The 17,976-nt window shown below is 38.5% G+C and overlaps 1 non-coding gene and 1 pseudogene across 1 annotated transcript; one reads left to right on the forward strand and one right to left on the reverse strand.

Moving 5' to 3' along the window:
* Positions 1 to 8,467: 8,467 nt before the first annotated feature.
* Positions 8,468 to 8,568, reverse strand: LOC145566455 (small nucleolar RNA R71; annotated as a pseudogene).
* Positions 8,569 to 11,167: 2,599 nt separating this feature from the next.
* LOC145564369 (small nucleolar RNA R71) lies at positions 11,168 to 11,273 on the forward strand. The gene has a single exon (XR_014094813.1). It is a non-coding gene; the product is annotated as a small nucleolar RNA R71 (small nucleolar RNA).
* The last annotated feature ends 6,703 nt before the right edge of the window (positions 11,274 to 17,976 follow it).

Genomic DNA, 17,976 nt, shown 5'->3' on the forward strand with positions numbered 1-17,976 from the left:
AACTTTGGATGCCTTACCACCAATTGATTCAACAATCTTTTCAATAGAAACACCCTCAACAATTAATTCAGTTTCTCCCTTAAAATACTCATCAAATCCCTCATTAGGGGTTCCAAACACAGCAGCTAAATCATCAGCGTCAAAACTAATTTTCTTGTTTTTGACTTTACTAACACAAACACCATTCACATTCTTAAAATTCGCACAAAATTCCTTTAAAGGTGCATGTGCAATCACATTGTCATAACATTCACTAAACAGCTTAATCCAATTTTGTGCTTCAAGAATATCAAGAAGTTCAGAGTACTTACTCGATTCGCACCACTTTAGATTTATACAAAACCCAGGAATGAACCGCTCAGAGCTGGCTTCAAGCCTTTTGACAGCAGCGGACTTCGACTTTTCCCCCTGAATTGCTTCACCCAGTTCCTCATAGTCTAATTCCTCGATCTTCCTCTTTTTCGAATCACTGCGAGCCATGGGTTTGTTTTGGGGTTTTTCAGCAACAGTTTTGTTTGAAGTTTCAGTTTCTATTTCCATGGGTGATTCCTTTTGAGGAGAGTTTTGAATTTTGGGTGAGATTTCCATGGGAATTGGAGAGTTGTCACTAAATATGAGTTTGTATTTCACTGAGTGAGGTGGTGAGGAACAGTGGTTAGGGTTTAGCTTCATTATATAGTGGTGGAATTTAGAGGGGTGAGTTTGGTCGGTGGAATGGTGTAGAAGGTTAATTGAATGGGGTAGGTGTCGATTGATGAAGGATGGCACAAAACTTTTCACTTGGTCAGATTTTAATTTGATTTGACATGAAGGGTTTAGATTAATTGAAGATAAATTTTGATCAGGAACTTTGAATTGAATGCAAAAGGTCACGGGTATTTAATCAACAATTTCAAGGAACGATTTTGAATTTTAAACGATAAGCAATGAAGAATAATTCAAAAGATAAGATTTTAAGTAGATAAAATTAATCAACTGACTAGTTAATTAATTCACAAAAAGATAGAATAAAATCTTATAGATTATTTCGGAGGAACTAGGAACAAATCAACATAGTTTGTAATAACACAGACATGCCTAATGCAATTTGATTTCTTCACATACAGCCACAATCCCATATGCATTGCCATACACTCTAATGCGTAGGACTATGTTTTCACATATTCATATTGTGTAAGATACATATAATGCATGCATGACTGACTTATACCTTGGGGGAACTTGAGGTCTTCTTAACTCAATTGTATCATACCAAGTTCCATGCGCATCTTTTCAAATTTGCCCCTGCTCAAAGGGTTAGTAAGAATGTCAGCAATTTGATTTTCATTTTCGCAAAAATCTAACTTAATTAAGCCTTTTTCCACATTATCCTTAAGGAAATGATGCCTTATGTGAATATGTTTCACACGAGAATGATGAACTGGATCTTTTGAAATTCATATGGCACTAGTATTATCACAATAGATAGGAATGCAATTATATTTCATACCATAATCTCTTAGTTGTTGTTTTATCCAAAGTACTTGAGAACAACAGGCTGCAGCTGCCACATATTCAGCTTCAGCAGTTGACAAGGCCACTGTGTTCTGTTTCTTGGATCCCCAAGAAACTAGGCATGGCCCAAGAAACTGAACCATTCCTGAAGTACTCTTCCTATTCACCAAATCTCCTGCATAGTCAGCATCTGCAAAACCTTTAAATCAAAAGTATCACTTCTAGGATAGAAGAGACAAAGATGGTCAGTTCCTTTGAGATATCGTAGGATCCTTTTTACTGCTGTAAGATGTGACTCCTTAGGTTTAGATTGAAACCTTGCACATAAGCCAACACTAAATGCAATATCAGGTCTACTAACAGTTAAGTATAAAAGGGATCCAATCATACCTCTGTATTTGGTTTGATCTACGCTAGTTCCTTGTAGATCTTCATCTAATCTTGTGCCTGTTCCCATTGGTGTATGGTTGGTCTTTGCTTGGTCAAGGTTATATTTCTTCAGTAGTTCCTTGACATACTTTTGTTGGTGAATTGCAATACCTCTTTCTGTTTGTTTGATTTGTAGTCCAAGAAAGAAGTTGAGTTCCCCCATCATGCTCATCTCAAATTCACCACTCATTAGCTCAGCAAAGTACTTGCACAAGTTTTCGTTAGTTGCTCCAAAAATAATATCATCAACATATATTTGAACAACTAGTAAATCAGTTCCTTCAGATTTTAAAAACAAAGTTTTATCTACTTTACCTCTTTTAAAATCATTTTGAACAAGGAACTTAGAGAGCCTTTCATACCAAGCTCTAGGTGTGCTTGTTTCAGCCCATAAAGAGCTTTATCAAGCTTAAAGACATGATTAGGAAATTGGGGATTTTCAAAACCTGGAGGTTGTTCCACGAACACCTCCTCTTCAAGAAAGTCATTTAAGAAAGCACACTTAACATCCATTTGATACAGTTTGAAACCCATAAAAGAGGCAAAAGCAATTAACATTCTAATAGCTTCTAATCTAGCAACAGGAGCAAAAGTTTCTTCAAAGTCAATACCTTCTTGCTGATTATAGCCCTTCACAACAAGTCTTGCCTTGTTTCTTACAATTGTTCCATATTCATCCAGCTTGTTCCTGAATACCCACTTGAGCCCTATAACCTTTTTGTGCTTAAGCTTTTCTTCAAGATGTCAGACCTTGTTCCTCTCAAACTCATTGAGTTCATCTTGCATGGCAATTATCCAGTCAGCATCCTTTAGAGCTTCTTCATGATTTCTTGGCTCAATGATGGATAGGAAGGCTTGAAAGGCACAGAAGTTCCTCATCTGTGATCTGGTCTGAGTTCCTCTACCAATATCACCTATAATAAGGTCTATTGGATGAGAGCCTTGGTATTTGAATGGCTTTGGTTGAAACTCTCTGGCAGGAACTCCTATTTGAGGCACTTCTTCTTCAGCTTCTTCTGCATTTTCCTCGATGCAAGATTCTCCATGATCTTGTTCCTCCGGGGTTTCTTGATTAGGAACTTCAGCATTTTCTTGATGTTCTTGCTCTGGTTCCTCACTTACTTCCTTGGTTTGCTTGGAGGTTTCTTCCTCTTCTTCCCTGTCTTTAATCATACCAATTTCATAATCAATATTGTCTTGTTCCTGCACATTCATAAACATATTAGATTCATCAAATATCACATGAATGCTTTCTTCTACGCACAATGTATTTTTATTATAAACTCTGTAAGCTTTGCTATTTGATGCATAGCCAAGGAACACAACTTCATCACTTCTTTCATCAAATTTTCCTATGTTCCTTTTCCCATTATTATGAACAAAGCACCTGCATCCAAAAGCTTGAAAGTGAGAAATATTGGGTTTTCTGCCCTTAAACAGTTCATAAGGAGTCTTATTGATGATTGGTCTCATCATAACTCTGTTAATGATATAGCATGCAGTATTAATAGCTTCAGCCTAGAAGTTCCTTGGAAGACCACTAGCTATGAGCATAGTTCTTGCCATGTCTTCTAGAGTCCTGTTCTTCCTTTCAACAACTCCGTTCTGTTGAGGAGTTCTTGGGGCTGAAAAGTTATGATCCATGCCATTTTCTCTACAAAAGTCATCGAATCTTAAATTCTCAAACTCTGTTCCATGATCTGATCGAATGTGGATAATTTGATTTCCACTTGTCTTTTGTACTCTTTTGGCAAAGGACACAAATTCATCAAAAGTTTCATCTTTGCTAGACAGAAAAATCACCCAAGTAAATCTAGAAAAATCATCAATAATAACTAAAACATATTTCTTTCCACTTCTACTTTGAACACGCATGGGACCACACAAATCCATGTGAATTAGCTCCAATGGTTTTGTGGTGCTGACCATGTTTTTGCTTTTAAAAGAAGACCTGACTTGCTTGCCTCTCACACATGCATCACAGATGTGTTGTATGAGGAACTTGACTGAGGGAAGCCCTACAACCAAGTTCCTTGCTCTAAGCTTATTCATGAGTGAAAAGCTAGCATGTCCAAAACGTTTATGCCATAATAAAGGATCATCATTAATGACACTTAAGCAGGTAAGGTTGTTCCTTGGAACAGAATTTAGATCCACAATGTATGTGTTCCCTTTTCTAGTTCCTTCAAGAACAACCCTTCCTGTTTTATCATTAATGATGTTACATGAATCAGAGGTAAAACTAACAGAGTTTCCTTTATCACAAAATTGTGATATGCTCAGCAAATTGTGCATCAAACCCTCGACCAAAAGTACATTTTCTATTGAGTGAGAACTGGACCTTCCTACTTTTCCTTTAGCAATTACTTCACCTTTTTTGTTGTCTCCAAAGGTCACAGTTCCTCCTTGATAGGCCTCTAGTGAGAGAAACTTTTATTTATCTCCTGTCATATGCTTTAAACAACCACTGTCGAGGTACCACGTATTGTTCCCCCTCACTAGGACCTGCAAAAGAACTTAATGGTTAGATTCAGGAACCCGGGTTTCCTTGGGTTCCTTGGACGTTGAAGCAATATCAGATTTCTTTACCCAAACTTGCCTAACATTCTTGCTAACAGACTGTTCCTTCTTGTTGCAAGTAGTAACAAGATGACTAGTCTTACCACAGAAGGTACATACTTTATAACTAGGCAAGTCTACATATTTTTTCTTGCCCTTATGCTTAGAACGTATGAATCCTAGACCTTCAGTTCTTTTGGTTTGAGCATTCTCAATCCACTTAGGAATTCCAAACTGACTAATGCTTCTTTCTTTTCGAAGCTCCAGTTCCTTCTCCAATTTTGCCTTTTCAATTCTTAACTCGTCAAGATTATATTTTAATTTTTCAAAATCCTCATTGAATTTAGGCAAAGATTCAGAGGAGGAACTTGGAGATACCTCTGCACTAGAAAGTTTGTATTGAGTCAGTTCTACATTAACCATGATATCTTCAAACTTGAGTTTCTCATTCATTTCTTTTAAGAGAAGATTCTTGTCAAAAAGTTCAAAAAATCTACTCTGAACATCAGTTCGTTGATTTTCAATCCACGTACTGTGTTCCTTGCAGACTTTGAGAGCTCTTTGACATTCACCTAGACGAATACTAGTATGAGTCCAGTCATCTTCCAATTCAAATACTAAATCAATGAGAGCATCTTTAGTATAAGTCTTAAGCACATTAGGATCAAGGAATACCTCTTTAGCAAGCTCATCATTGTAAGCCTTTTCATCACGTTTGGCCATCAGACACAAATGAGCTATTTCTTCTTCAGGTTGTTCCTCTTCATCTTCACTTTCAGAATCTCCCCATGCAGCAATCATAGCCTTCCTAATGTCTGTTTTGTTGAAAGGAGCTTTGTTGTAGTTGCTCTTACTTTGTTCCTTTGCCTTCCCTTTGACTTTCTCTGTATCCCAAAGTGGACACTCACGAATAAAGTGTTCTAGAGATCCACATTTGTGACAACCAGAGTCAGCTTTTGAAGTAGAGGGTTTCTTGGTGAAGTTCCTTGACTTGTTGTTTCGATTGAACATTCTTTTGAACCTTCTCACCAACATGGCAGCCTCTTCTTCATCGACTTCAGAGTCTTCTTGATCTCCAGCTTTGAGAGCTAAGCCTTTTCCTCGGTTTCCTTCACTGTTGCTTGTTCCTAGGTGCAACTCATGAGTCATGAGGGAACCAGCAAGTTGCTCAATATTGAACTTTGTGAAGTCCTTTATTTCTTGTAAGGCCGTTACCTTGGCTCTCCATCTCTCATCTTGAGGGAGGCTTCTTAGAACTTTTCTGACCTGCTCATCAATAGGGATTTGCTTTCCAAGAGAAACAAGCTCATTAATAATGTTAGTAAATCTAGTTAACATTTCCTGAATTGATTCTTTTGGTTGCATTTCAAACCGTTCATATTTTGACATAAGCAGGTCAATTTTAGAGCGTTTCACTTCGTTAGTTCCTTCATGAGTAACTTGAAGTAAATCCCAAATTTCTTTAGCATTTTTACAACCCATAACATGATTGTGTTCATGGGGTCCAAGACCACAATGAAGTAATTTAACAGCAAGTGCATTAATTTCCATTTTCTCAAAATCTTCCTTATCAAATTCAGACATGGGTTTAGGTACTACCTCATTTTCACTAGTAGTTTTGGTAATTTCAAAATCACCAACTTCGATCACTCTCCAAACCTGGTAGTTGTCGGCTTTGATAAAAATCTCCATCCTGTTCTTCCAATAGGTGTAGAATTTCCCATTGAACATAGGAGGACGCTGCGTAGAGTAACCTTCTTCCAGTTTCTCGTGATTGTTCATCTTGATTCCAAGAACTTGACTCGTCAGGGTTTCCTGATTTCTCCGAGGAACCAGCTCTGATACCAATTGTTGACTCGAATGAACAATACAAGAGGGGGGGTGAATTGTATTGTGGAGGAACTAGGGTAATTTTTGCGAAATTCTTAAAGGAACTTAAACAAAAACTTTAAAGTGCAAGAGAGATTTTACGTGGAAAACTTCTTGGCCCTAATCAAGAAGAAAAACCACGACCACAAAGGATTTTAAACTCAACTCTTAATAATAATAATAGGGCAAACAACCAATTACAAATTAAGACTCTAAACTCAAGTTCCTCAATGAACTTAAGTTCCCCCTTAACTGATCCCTCAATCAGTTAAGCTCTCGAATCTCTCTCTTTCTCCTTGTTTCACTCAAAGCAATAACACACTCTAGAGTTTACCCAAACTCTTCCCCAATACAACTCAAGACAAAAACTCCTAAGATGCTAAGTACAAGGACACTCAAGGACTTAAGTGGATTTTTTACTCTTTTCGAAAAACTAAGAATTGTAATGCTCAAGTGTACTTTTTAAAACAGAAAACTGATCCTATTTATATAAGAGGAAACCAGTTGAGACCTTACGTTTACCTTAACTCCCACTACACCACAACTTCCATGAAATAAGGAAGTGCAATTCGTGGATGCTTGGGCAGCAAGCTAAAGCGCACAAAAGGAAGTGGTTCCTTTATTTTCTCAACTTCCTTGACTAAGTAAAAAGCCGTTTTTCAAAATAGTTTTACCAAGTCAGATTTTCCAAAAGATTAGGATAAAATAAAAACAGAAAATCTTTTAAATAAATAAGATATTTTTCACTTAAAAAATAGTTTTCAGAAATAAGATTAAATCTTGTTTAAAACAAGGAAAATAAAATCTTTAAAACATGAAATTAAATCCACTTAAATTCTATCAATTTGCCACGTACTTAACATATAAACAAGAAGTCTAAAATAAATATTAAAGATACAATAGACTCCTTGGAACACAATGAAGCTTCGACTCTGGAGCTTCAGTTCCTCACCCAAGGAACTTGGCTACTGATTGTCTTCTATGCTTGTCCATAGCTCATCCTTTAGACTTGTTCCACGCTCCATTCTAACTCTAGAACTTCGTTGCATATAAAACCTGTCAAGTACATCAAAGCTTATAGACAAAAGTTAAAGCCCTTATGGTTTGCTTAGGTTCCTTGAGTCATCATCAAAACTTAAGATCAACAATGTTTTATCCCAAATTATTAATTACTGGTGAACCTGTCACCCTAGGCTTCCTTATTATTGATTTTCTCCTAATCTTGATCTCCGTAGTATAATTCCTTTTTACAACAACAAAACTGGTTACTTGATAATTTAGATTACTCTTAATTAATTAGGAATAAATTGACTTGTTTCCCTGTGGTTCGACCCTTCTTCCCTATCTGCATAGTTAGAGGACTAAGCAATTATTTTTTATTAGGTGATTACGACTTTAGCCTGTTAAAATTTAACGTCGTTGCTGGGGAAATGATTTTATTTTTATTTCTGATTGTTTCCTGTAGTCTAGGTTATTTACTCTTATCTCAGAGAACGTTAGTTCTGTGAGGAAAGTCTCATATTTTCTTTTTAGTTCATTGTTTATGCTCAGTTGTTCCAGATCAGGTTATGTCCCATTAGACCTTGAGATCGAACTCTCTTTTCATAGAAAAAAGAATCTTTAAAGGCAAATCCTGGCGGGTTTTAGGGATGACAATAATCGCAGAGACCCTCCAACTGATTCTAGTGATTCAGAAGTTCCTTCAGATTCAGAATTAGAGATGTCGGCACCTAGGAAGCTCAGCGATTATTCGCAGCCGACGCTGACAGATTTTCCACACCTTACTGTCATATTTTCCACTCTGGCTCTTGATGGAGTGCAATTTGAGATTAAACCCCAATTTATCACGTTGATAGAAAGGAAGCAATTCAGTGGAGCTAAGGGTGAAGACCCAAATCTTCATATTGCAGACTACTGTCAATATTGTAATACCATCAGGCAATCAGAGGTCACATAGGACCAAATCAGGGAGATTCTCTTTCCTTTTTATTTATGTAGAAAAGCTAAATCATGGTATAATGGATTAAATAGAAATGCACTTGGAATAACTAACTTCGAGACTCTTGTTTTAAATTTCTATAACAAATATTACCCTGCAAAGAGGACAACTTCGCTAAGATGCATAATATAAAACTTTGCCCAAGAGCCAGATGAAACTTTGTATGAGGCTTGGGAAAGATTCAAGGATCTACAGAGGGAGTGTCCCCACCATAATTTAGCATAGTGGCAGTTGATCCAAGCCTTTTATCATGGGATTGGAAATCCATCTTGAACGATATTAGATTCTGCAACTAGTGGGAGGTTTATGAGCCTTAATGTTGATGATGAAGGTCAAGTTATCGAAGATATGGCAATCCACAATTCCCAATATGGGAATCCTAGAGGCTTTGCTAACAAAGGGAAACATAGTGTGGACTTTGTATCCTTTTTTGACAAGAGGAAAATGTAGGTCGCTATCTATCCCTTCCTAGAGCCAAACTAAATATGTAAACACACGACCAACCTAATACGAGTATATGGTAAGTCAAGGGTCGAACCCAAAGGAATGAGTAGGTGCAAGCTATAGCCTATGTCAAGCAAGTTCGAAGAATGTAGATGGTAATGGTTGGTAACTAAAGTATCAAGAAACTAGACAAATCGAGAAATTCAATATGCTAAACACTAGGGATATAGGTTCCACATGCAAGCTCAATGATTATGCTAATTGATAGATCACTCAATCGATTTAACATCACAAAGGACAAACAATAGTTGCAATCAAAGGAATCTAAAAGCTATCTCCTATAAGCCAAGCTAGGGTTCACTATGACTGGCTAACTAGGAAAAATCACAATCTAATTCAATCAATTAAAGGAATTCTCAAATCAAGGGTTCATGTCATTGAAATTTGCAATGCAATCTAGATTAATCTTATAGGTTTATCACTTCTAGTCTAATTAATCACATGCACACCTATGTCAACCAATTTAATTGCAACAATTCAATCAATTTAGTACCATCAACTAGGAAAAATCATCCATCAAGCATGCTTCCCCTTCTCCCTAGAACTAATCTACTCACTGATTATAGTGAAATATAGAAACAAAACAAATTCTCTCAAAATCATATTCATTTCAAGCTAAATAAAAAGGAAAATCAATCAATCAACAAATTCTAGAACAAAGAATGTAATCTCAATCAAAATTAAAGAAACTAGAAGGAATTGTATTGAAAGGAAATCAAAGGAAAGAATTCTTACAAATTTTCATTGAATTGAAGAAAGAATTTCAAGATCCAATTGAAATCTAAGATCAAATTCAAGTACAAATCAAGTAAATCCTAAGCTTCTCTCTCCACTATCTCTCTCTACTATTTCTGGAAAAATAATCTCTCAAGTTCAAATATTCAGTCGTCCCAAAAACAGAAAGTCAAAAGCTATAAATAGAAAAATAAACGAAGGTGGATCCACAGGACCGTGCGCACGCACCAAACTGCCGTGCGCGCGCATTGTTGGGTCTACGCGCACGCACCCCTGTACCACGCGCGCACCCCTGTGTGGTGCACGAGGCCTTGGCTCCTTCGCTTGCTTGATCAAACTCCGTGCTCCCGAGCATCCCTATCATTGGTGCACTCGAGGTGATGCTCTTGAGAAGGGCAGCTCCTAAAATTCCAAGCACTCGAACACCCCAAGCTAAAGCGTTGCTTCCAAGGTACTTATGCTTGCGGAGCTAGTTTGAATTTCATGTTTGGATTCCCGACCTTTGCTCTAAAAAACTCCTGGAATTAACTCGAGCATCCTCCTTGATAATTAAATCTCGGGAAACTCGACACACCTACAAAACAAGTCAAAGAAACGAAAAGGCGAGAGAAATAGCCGAGAAATGAATAAAATAGAAAGAAAACCATTAAAAGCACGAGTTTCTCTAAACTAACACACAAACATGAAAATCAAGCATTTTTCCCTAAAAATTCAACATAAAGGACTAAAAACAAGCACAAAACTATAGAGAAAACCTAGCCTAATACTGTCATAAATGACACTCATCAAATTCCCCCAAGCTACCTTTTGCTCATCCTCGAGCAAAAACAAAAATCAAACTTACAAGGAAAATGATGACATTATTTAGGTAAACAAGAAACAAGAAAAACAAGGGAAAATAAGAATGTACACTAACTCACTTTCGTAGGAATCACGGTCAATTTTAGCAACTAAAGACAAGCCATTTAAACCCCTAGATCGCCCTAGAGGACGAGTGATGCTCTCGTAAAGGTTTCCAAAGAGGTTAACCTATAAATCTTTTATTAAAAGGAGGCAAACATAAGAAAAGAAAAGAGAAAGTTTACATCCTTGAAAAGAAAAGAAATGCTAATACAATGGACTTTTGCACATGATCAAAACACGAAAGGATATCAAACTTTCTAAAACAACAATGGTAAGCACGTTCTAAGATATCGAGTGTTGATTGAAACATAGGGCATTTTAAGCATAAAGAGCTAACAAAATGCAATTCACCTTCATCTAAAAACAATTTTAGCACATTATTCAACTTTGCCTTGATAGCGGACATTTCCTTTCCCAAGCTTGTCATTTGTGAGGAGATATTGTTTATTGCATTTAGATGATCAACCGAGTACACCAAAGAGCTACTCTTGCTTGTTGACTCTCTCTCTCTCCATCTTACCAATCTCTATATAGTATCTCACTATGTCTTTAATAATGTCTACCACTTCCTCTTTCGTTTTATTCATGATGGGACCTTCGGCTCCTCCATCTAAACACGACTTCCCTTGATGACTAAGGCCTCCATAGAAAATTTTAATAAATTGGTAAGTAGGAATTCTGTGGTGAGGACATTCACTTTGATACTCTTTGTATCTCTCCCATGCTTCATAGAGGCTCTCACATGACTTTTATTTGAAACCTTGAATCAAAGTTCTAGCTTCCGCCGTTTTCTTTTGTGGATAAAAACGGGATAGAAATTCCTTGGTAACCTCAACCCATGTCCTTACAGAATTCGGCTTGACCTCCTTGTCTAGCCATTCCAAAGCAAGCCTTTAGACACCTAAAAATGTCTCCCCAAAACCAAACCCGATGATGAACAACCTTTCACCGCCACTATTGGTCGGGTTCAGTATTTAATCCTGACAGTGCTTAAGAAAATCGTATTTAATTAAATTCAATTTTTGAATAGTCCATGGATCAATCTTGATGTTTGGTCAAAGCATAGTTTTTTTAATTTCAGCCCAAACCTTTTTTTTTTATTTTATATACTTATTTTCTTTTTTTTAGCCCAAATAATAATAATAAATCAAAAATAGCCCAAAATTATCAATCGGCACTTAAAAATGCTGAACGAAATTAGGGTTAAAAATGAATTTAGACGGAAAAATGGACTGTAGGCTCCTGGATCACGATACAGTCCGCCGTGTCACGGGAATGTTTCCCACCTAACGGTGGAACACCCCATGACACGGGGCACCTGCTGTGACACGGGGGTTTCTATGTCCTTTCCGCGTAAACCCTTAACGTGTTTTGTTTCCCATTCATTAAATATTTCCCGCGTCACGTAGCAGTCCACCGTGTCATGGGAATGTTTCTCGTCTGACGGTGGGGTTTCCTGTGTCACGGTACACTTTGCCGTGTCGCGGTATACTTTTTTAGGGTTTTTATCTTTTTAAGGTTCCGTGTGTTCCCTCAACACATATTTTCTACAAATACCCCCTCATTTATGATGTACGAGGCATCAATTAATTCTCTGTTTTTTCTCTCTTCTATGCTCTAGCCTAAACACTAGCCTACCCTTCTTCTTTCAAAATTCCTTCTTCAAGCACTCTAAGGAGTCCATACTTTACTCGTTTTTCTGTCCTTAAGCCAAGGCGTGAAAGGTAGAACTGTTTGAGGCTTTTGCCCCAAATCAACTCTATTAATTTAATTTAATTTAATTATTGTTTATTATTATTTCCTTGAAGTTACTAAACCGTTTATTATTTATATTTGATTTGACTAACGCTATTATTTTTGAATTGCTTCCAATATTAATGATAATTCTATTATATTTTTTATGATCACCATTTTGCATGTTTAAAGGGAATATGTAATAGAAAATCACGCCTAATAAGATAATTTGGACAACCGGTTTAGGTTCCTTTTTAATCTTGTTATTTAATTCAAGTGATCACAAATATTTTAGAATTGTATGCTGCATTAATATTCAACCAATTTAGCATAATAATAGTTTTGTGCAAATTGAATCTCTGTTTGTATGCCTTTGAGATCGCAGGAATCACTTTTCACTATAAGAATCGAGTAGAGGCCAATACAGGCGAATGTGACTTCATGACTCACTTCATACCATCATCCCCGATCCTCCTTTCATTGTTTCGAACCATATGAAAATAGTAATCTCATGGATTATGAATGGGGTGTAACCTTCACGGGTCAACCGTTGTTGCCTATCGTTGTCCCTTAACCTTGTTGCCTTTTTATGATCCGTGAACGGTTTACAAGTTCCTCAAAAACTTGTTGGCGGCTCCGTACTTTATTTGTCCCTAATCGTATTATGTCAATTCCCACTTCCTATGAGTGCCAAGCATATTCACACATGCTTTAACGTAGGCGCACTTCGAACGACGCCTACAATTTGGCGACTCCACTGGGGATGATTCTTGATTATTTATCGATTTGAGTGATCGATATTTAATTAAGATGAGTTGATGAGACTTGAAAGATTCTTGAAAAATATTCCTGTGATTAATTTGGCATTTTTGCATAAGCATAGACGTTTTAATGTCGTATTTAGGTCTGTACCGTAGGAAAAATGGAATAACTTGATTCCGTACGAAGGAAAATAGGGCAACAGTCAGATCTTCTGACTGCCGTGCCACGGCAGAATTTGCCGTGTCACGGTGCAGTTCACCGTTTGACGGTGGGCTGCACCGTGTCACGACAGTCGTAAAATTAGTCTGGCGGTTTGTTTTCCCTTTTCACAATCAACTTCCTTCGATTTTTCTGAAAAAACGTGTGTGTTCTACATACGTCTTAGCCCCGGGGGATTTAAGCTCTATCAACCCAAAAATGCTCATGGCAATAAGGGTTCATCAGAGTTATTAAATCCACCAAAACCATGGGGTCGAGTTCGATTTCATCACGAACTCGCGGAGCCGCCCGTTGGCATACACCCTCAAGGGAGGCTGCCTTGCTAAAGCGTCCAAACTCGTAACCATGGTACCCTTTTAACACCCAAAGCTTGACAAATAGTTGAACATAAATCTTGACCTTAGGTTGCGAACTCTTTTTTTACATCATCGTGACTAAATGCTACATGGTTTGTTTGGTGCTAACCCTCATGTGTGTTGCTCTTTTTGTTTAACCCATGACCGAGGGTTTTTATTTCCACGTAGTAATTAGTACGGACTAAAACTAATTAAAATCTAGAAAATAAGCAAATTTAGGCCTGGAATTGCGCACCGTGTCACGGCAGGTCTGCCGCGCCACGGTGTACAATGTCGTGGCACGGTACATTTCCCTGTCTAAAAGTGCTTTGTACCATGTCACGACAGTCAGCACCGTGACACGGTGCCCAGGAGGTTCGTCCAGTCAGCTTTTTTGGTCTTCGTGCATGCTTATGTGATTCGTATGTCTGGTTTGGTGTCTCGTCTAGCTGTACGGTCATAACACGTGTCCATAACCTTCACTTAATCACTCACATGTCGTGTTCACACACTTATTCCATTAGTCGCGCACCATTTCATGACTGTATTTTAGGGTAGTCTTGTGTCATTTTTTTTTCGGAGTAAGTCGGATGGTATCCTCCCATATTCTTTTTTTAAATAAAAAAAATAAAGAGAATTTCAAATTTCAAAATAAATAAATTTTTCTGGATGGGTTAAGGTTAAGTTTGGTCATTAAAGGTGTGTTTGTTTCGGTGTCACAACACTTGGTCAAGAAGTAGGGGTATATTGTTACGGTTCGAGTTAATACCTCAACAACCTCTTATACCAAAGAGGCGTACAAGGAAACCACCACAATCATCTCCACAAGATCCATCTCCAGTCTACTTTCAACCAATGGCTACTAAGGAAGATATCGAGAACATCAACAAGACAATTGAGATGTTGTCTAACATGATGCAAACACTCACCACTATAGTCAACACGGTAGAGCAAGACAATCAGAACAATGTCACTGCCGCTGCAATGGACAAGATTAAGGAACAGATCAGTAAGATCTCTGAAGAGTTCACTTATGTGGAGCAACCTGTCACCTCTTCATCCATAAGGGACAAGCTTCTTGAGAAGTTTTCCACTGTTGACATTCCCAAGTTCAAGCCTACTAATAATCCAGTTTTCCACTTGAAGGCTTTTTCTGCGACCATGGCTCTTAAGGGAGTAGATGTGACACTCTTCCCTACTGTGTTCCCTCTTTCCTTAGAGCATGCATGTCAACAATGGTTCTACTCTCTGGAATCCAAACATGTTGCGACCTGGGAGGATGTCGCTGAAAGCTTCATGAATCGTTACAAGTGTAACATCCAGGCCAAGACTTCTGAACGTGAACTCTCCATTTTCAAACAGAAAGAGAATGAAGGCTTCACCACTTACTTAAGCAGGTGGAGGGAAACAGCTGTACTCTTGGTGGATCCCCCCAAGGAAAAGAGATGGTTCGCTTGTTTATTGCCAATTTGACTCATAAGTACAAGCAACACTTGAAGTTTCTGCATTTGATTACCTTTGAAGCTGTATACGATATTGGAATCAATATCGAAGATGAACTAATGAAGACTTCTGGTAGCAACAATAATAACAACAGCACTTGGAAAAACAAGAAGAACGACACTCCTTCTTCTTCGTCTTCCAAGCTCAATAATGCTACCAACAATATCAATATCAATAATGTGCTGGCCCTTAATGCTCCTCCTTAAAGATTCCAAAGGCAAAGGAGGGTTTACACGCCTTTGGGAATGACTTATGATGCTACTTTTGATCGCTTGCATAGTCAAGGACTGATTATGCCAATTGAACCGTTTCCAGAACCTCGACAAGAGAACAAAACCGCTAGCTATGACCCCAATGCTCATTGCAAGTTTCATCAAGGCAAGGGTCATAATACTGAGAAGTGTTGGAGGTTGAAGGATGCGATCCAAGACCTAATTGATGCTAATCAACTTCCTGTCCCTCCAGGGGGCAAGAAGCCTAACATTCAAGCAGGTCCTCTTTCTGATGCTTTGGCTATCATGGGAGATGAGGTTTCCTTTGATCCGTCAATACTCATTCAACCTGTAAATGAACCTTTGCCGGAAGTTGTATTTGTCTCGAGCTGTGAAGAAGTGAATGGAATTTGGGCTAGTGACGATGAAGACGTCTATCTCAAGGATATAGCCTGTTCGTCTCTTGGCACAAGTGAAGATGTTTGGGGAGACCTTGAGGTCAAGGTTCTCACCAGAAGTGGACGGTTGCAACAGCCTAGTCCACCTCCACCTCCACCGCAATCAAAACCAATAGTTGATCCCATCGACCCTATGAACAACGATGTGGTCAAACAATTACAAAAGACCAAGGTGGAAATGAATGTATGGAAGATTTTGGCCACATCTCATGAGAATCGAAAGGCTGTGATGAATGCTCTGGTGAAAATAGGAGTTGATGATGATATGACTCCTAAAGGACTGGTCAACTTTCTCACTACTGAATTGCCAAGTACTAACAACTTGATTTCCTTCTCTGATAAAGATCTTTCCCCGAAAGGGGACCAACATAACAAGGCCTTACACCTCACTGTGGTGTGTAGGCAGATGAATGTTCCTATGAGCCTGGTTGATAATGGCTCTGCAATCAATGTATGCCCACTCCGCACTGCAAAGAAGTTGGGCATAAAAATTGAAGAATTGACTCCCTCTACTCAAGGGATCGCGCTTATGATAATACTCGCCGTCAAGCCGTGGGTACTATCATGCTAAACATAACTACTGGAGCCATTGAACGCCGCACCAAGTTTTAGGTGGTGGACATTAAGGCTTCTTTTAATCTGTTGTTAGGACGTCCTTGGATTCATAAGCTAAAGGCGATCCCATCGTCGTTGCACCAGAAAGTGAAAGCCATAGTTGGAGGGGTTCCAATTACCATTGATGCCTCCCCCATGCGCATTCAAGTTATCGATACTCCCATCGTCCATGTCGAACATGACAAAGAAGATGAAGATCTCTGGGGAGTTTTCGCTCGGTGATGTTCTCATGATCGAAGAAAAGGAGAAGTGTCATCTCGACTTCTATCCTTATTCAAATACCAATGTTAATGCCATTATGAAGAAGCAAGGGCATTTCCCTGGAATGACCCTCGGACTCAAAAAGAAAATGGCTGAACTTTGGGGCCATCCTAGCGCACTCAAGAAAGATACCTTTGGCTTGGGATTCAAGCCAACAAAAGAAGATGTGAAACAATCCCTCTTGAAAATGAAGGCTCGCAATAATGCTCGAATCATGAAGACGGAAATGGCCATGGATCCATATCCATTCACCCTCAATGGCCAATATATTAAAGAAGGGGAAGACTCCCATGTTATGAATTCCCTAAGCCTTTCGTCCACGATGGGAGGCGCGAGCCAGGGTTCGAGATGTTCCTTGATTGTGACTTCGTCTATGAAGGCGAAGAACTCTTCACAATTGAGAAATCAGCTAGTCCAAGCTCGGATGATCTAAACATTAACCTTTTTTTTGGACTAGAAAAGAATGAATCCAAGCCTGTCTGCAATGATGATTCCGAGCTCATTCAAGCTGTTATATCAAGCAAGGATTTTGACCCCTCCGAGTTAATCGTCCAGGCTTATAATATTTCAAAGGGATGGCGTAAGACAGTGAAGATCACTACGCCAAGCGGAGAGAAGTTGGAAATAACCGCTGGCGAAGGTCCTATGTTTGATGAGTCTGAGTTGTCTAGATCCGAGTCCGAGTCTGAGTCTAAGTCTGTAGACGAGTCCTTAGGGTCTGAGGCCGACACTCTTTATGCTATAGAATCCAATCCTGAGTCTCTTGTTGAGCCTTCTCTTTTTGTCCCAAATAATTCCGGTGAGGTCGCAGCTGACCTTGCCCCCCTTGATGTAATGATCAATGAATTCAATAAAATGAATACCTTTGCTTACGATGCGTGTCATTCCCCTAACCCTGATCAATATTTCTTTGCTAATGATAAAAATGACAAAGAAATAATAAGCAATGGAAGTACACGAAAATAAAACAACAATTATTGAAGATACAGAAACAGTTATTATTTCCAATTATACGACTATCAAAGAAGTAAAAATTGGATTAACACTAAGTCAAGATGAACGCAAAGAGCTAATTAACTTGCTTAGTGAATTTATTGTTGTATTTGCTTGGTCATACCAAGATATGCCAGGAATTGACAGGGATATAGCTCAGCATACGATACCACTCATTCCGGGTATGAAGCCTGTCAAACAAAAGTTGCGCCGTATGAAACCAGATGTGGCTCTCAAAATCAAAGAAGAAACCAGAAAGCAACTGGCCGCAGGTTTCATCAAAGTATCCAAGTATCCATAGTAGATAGCGAATGTGGTTCCAGTTCCAAAGAAGGATGGAAGGGTCAGAATGTGTGTTGATTAAAGGGACCTCAATAAGGCAAGCCCGAAAG

This window comes from Chenopodium album, chromosome 1 (assembly GCF_948465745.1).
Source record: "Chenopodium album chromosome 1, dcCheAlbu1.1, whole genome shotgun sequence".
NCBI classification, from domain to species: Eukaryota; Viridiplantae; Streptophyta; class Magnoliopsida; order Caryophyllales; family Amaranthaceae; genus Chenopodium; species Chenopodium album.